At 44.1% G+C, this 3,679-nt stretch overlaps 1 pseudogene; it reads right to left on the reverse strand.

The window, feature by feature from the left end:
- Window positions 1–345: 345 nt before the first annotated feature.
- LOC143823757 (small ribosomal subunit protein eS24 pseudogene) lies at window positions 346–701 on the reverse strand (annotated as a pseudogene).
- Window positions 702–3,679: the final 2,978 nt, after the last annotated feature.

Consider the following 3,679-nt stretch of genomic DNA (forward strand, 5'->3'; position numbering starts at 1 on the left):
TGACAGGTTCTAAGGGCCAATCCCAGTTTTAGATGTGGACGCCTTCGACCTGAAACCCAGCTATGTGAAAACCCAGTTGTGCAGCCACCTAAAGAGCTCTGGCAAATGGTTCATCAGTTAGTAGATCCAATCAACAGCATGTTTGTATCTGGCAATGCAATGTGGGCCCTCTGGCTCCCTAATGGACAGCCAAATCAGTCGCAAACCATATCAGCATTTTAAATCTGCTGTTCCATAAAGTTTTTTTTCCCAGTTTTTATAAAATTTATTTGGAGACTTGCTGCTAAATCAACAAGCCTTCTCCACTGGGATAATTCAGCTGTTCTGTGAAATCCGCTGGCTGGCTCACTTCTTGCCAAGGCCAGTGTTGGCTTTAGCCATGCCCCTGATTTTATTCATCCTCTTCTTATGCACGTTGTGCTGCTTGCTAGAAGTCTTTTTTCTTTCTGTACAGGCCATGCCCAGCCATCTGTGCTTTGCCTCATTCTTCTTGGCATAGTTCAGGGGATCGTAGCTCATGCCAAAGCCGGTGGTCTTTCCACCCCCAAAATGAGTCCTGCAGCCAAAGTTAAAAATTACATCAGGCGTTGTCTTGTTTTGGGAACTGTGGCTTTTCCAGGATGAAGGACATCAATCACCATCTGTTCATGCTGAAGCAACCTGTACATCATGAACTTCCTTGTCTGGATGGCCATTGTAGCATTCAACTTGGCTATACCTTGTGAGCCAGAGAAGAAGAAAAAGAAGCAGGTTTCCATATTTTAATCCCTAATCCCTAATATTGTAATCCCTAATTCTATCAAGGTATTAGTTTAAAGTTCTACATGGCTTGGGGCTGGGGTATCTAAAGGATAATCTTCTCCCCTACATTCCTGCCTGGGAATTATGGTTGCAGGAAGATCTCTTCCTGACTGCACCAATGAAATATGCTCATTTGGTGGGTTCATCAGATGACCTTTTCTGTGACAGCCGTAAAGTTATGGAATAACCTCCCCAGGGAGGTGTTCTTGGCCCCCATCATTGTCAATCATCAGGAGACAGTCAATTAAAATCCCAACAATAATAAATCCCCAGTTACAAAAACATAAGAACAAGGACATAAAAACAAGGTGGTGGATCCAGGCCGATCTAATATCTAAGCCTAGGGGAACTAGGGGAGGAGGGACTTGATCATACTCCCTGGAACTCCATGCACCCAGCCTCAACCAAATGCCTGGTGGAAGAGCTCTGTCTTGCAGACCCTGCAGAACCCAGAGAGTTCCAATAGGGCCCACATCTCATTCCACCAGGTTGGGGCCAGGACCAAAAAGGCCCTGGCCCTGGTTGAGGCCAGGCATGCTTCCCGGGACCCCAGGATCATCAACAGACTCATACTTGCATAGTCATATCAACCTCCCCCCACCTCCTCAAATTGTCAACAATGGGTCTGGAGGGGATGGGAAGGGGAGAGACCGGGGGGGGGGGAGTTCTATATAGCCATGCTTCCTGGTAATTGTACCAATTCTGAGGTTTCTCAAAACTTAAAGAATGTTTCAGGAGTTTATCAATGGCAAAAAAGTTGAGAAAGGCTGCTAGTTGGCTATGAATTCATGGCATTTTCCACCCTCTAAAATGCCAAAGTACTTAAATGTGAAAGTGCATGATGGATTGCTTTAAAAAAATACTTTTTTTTTTTTGCTTGGCAACTATCAAAAATAGAAAAACAGGCAGGCATCATTGGCACCTAGAGAAGAAAAGCCATCTCAATCTGCCCTCTGAGAAAAACTGACCCAATCCCATGTGCTTCTCTTCTTATAACAATATTTATGCAAAAATTATAAGCAGATTAAAAGGGATAAGGTTAGAAAATCCTCCCTCACTCCTTTATGTGGGTGTTAGCACGTTAACTCTTGCTCTCTGGAGTTTGTTTGAAACAAATTCAAGACAGCGATTTTTTTAAAAACATACATCACTTTATTCCATTTTCTCCATATTGTGGGAAAGGACACATATTTACTATGTTCTAATCACAACACAGAGGCTTTGAGAGAGTTGATACCATTTTGCCTCTCCATCTGTCTAGGGATAGAATTACTACTTTGTTTGAATAGTTTATGATAATATTTTACTCCCTCTTCCTCAAAAGCTCAACATTGGCTGACAATCATTAAAGAGATTGAACCAATCTACAGTATATCATGGGCCTCTTTCAATGGCTTGTAGCTTTTATGCTGTTAATATTTTGGAAGAGCCACTGGGGGAGGAGCGGTGTCCAGGCCCTGTTCGGGGACTGTCCGGCCCACGTCCAGGTGTCTGGATACCACTTCTGGCTCCATGGGCCAATCCGGGCATGCCCAGCAAAGAAACTGGATTGGGCCAGCTCCTGGAGTGGCCGCCCCCAGAAGCCAGCCTCAAGGCACACATGCAGCCTCACTGCCAGATGCTCCCTGGCCTCCGAGGAGGGCACTCCCACAGCACCTGGGCCAGCCTGCTGCTCAGACAGCCCGCCAGCTCACACATCACGCCTGCTGGCTGTGGGGACATTTCCTCTGCAGCCGCGTTCCAAATCCTGTCCTTCTCAGGGTCCACCCCCAAATCTTGAGGATTTTTCCCACCGACATTTGGCAATTCCATTGTTTGTCTGAAAATTGGGATGGCATCTGCCAAGGAACCTTGGAACTATGCAATAGCTACGGTGTCTCAGTTTTGTTGCCTTCTACCTGACAAGTTGCTTTAGCAACTGTGCAGGTTAAATAAATTCTCCTGTTCTTGAACAGTCACCGCAGCCTGATTTGATGCTGCATGCCACTTGGTGGTGCTCCAGGACAGGAAGGTACAGAAAGACATTGTCTGCTCCTGAGCATCTACAGAGTGGAATTATGACATTTCGTTGAACCTCTCTTCCTGCCTCCTCTCTTTTAATTTGGCTTGGAACTAAACAGAATATTGGAAACAGACTCCAAATTCTTAAAACAAAATAGGGGGGGGGAGGAAATAAAAGAGGAAATAAAACAGATTGTTGGGCTCCAGGGAGAAACTGGGTGAAGAGGAATTAAAAGCATTTCTCCTAGCAATGCTATCATTAACTAAGAACAAGTTATTCCTAGTTCTCCAAAATGGGGCTATTAATAAACTACCTTACAAAGCTGGGGGGGGGGGAATAATTTAAAGCAATTAACACACCAATTTGGACATTTTCCAGAATGTGGTTGCTATAATCCATCACAACCAGCCAAACAACAATCAGAATAATAAACCTGCTTGTTCTTTTGATAATGAATATCAGAGATGCATCCCAAGGGTGTGATAGAAAAGAAGTCCACGGAGCTAACTACAAAATAATAGCAAACGATTATTTTTAATTCCTCTAAGAAGTTGACGCTTCCCCTCTTATTTGTGAAATGTGTTGTGCACTCAGCAGAGGAATCAATAAACTGGAACAGGACATAGTTATTTTACACCCTGAATTGTGAGGTTTGTTGTGAAACTTACAGCTTCAAGAGGCACAAATATTGTTAATGAGCTGGAAATTATCCAGCTGTTTCTGAAATCTGTCTCTGTGTTGTGATTCAGTGGCTTGCTGCGGAAGTGAATTGTTCATGTTATTTCTTCTTTGTGCTGACAACTTACCCTTCATAGCTTGTTTCTTCAGTGCAAGATGGAAGGAAAGATAGGCAGACGGAGAGCTAGGGAGCGAGAT

The sequence above is a fragment of the Paroedura picta genome, chromosome 14 (genome assembly GCF_049243985.1).
Source record: "Paroedura picta isolate Pp20150507F chromosome 14, Ppicta_v3.0, whole genome shotgun sequence".
In the NCBI taxonomy this organism is placed as follows: domain Eukaryota; kingdom Metazoa; phylum Chordata; class Lepidosauria; order Squamata; family Gekkonidae; genus Paroedura; species Paroedura picta.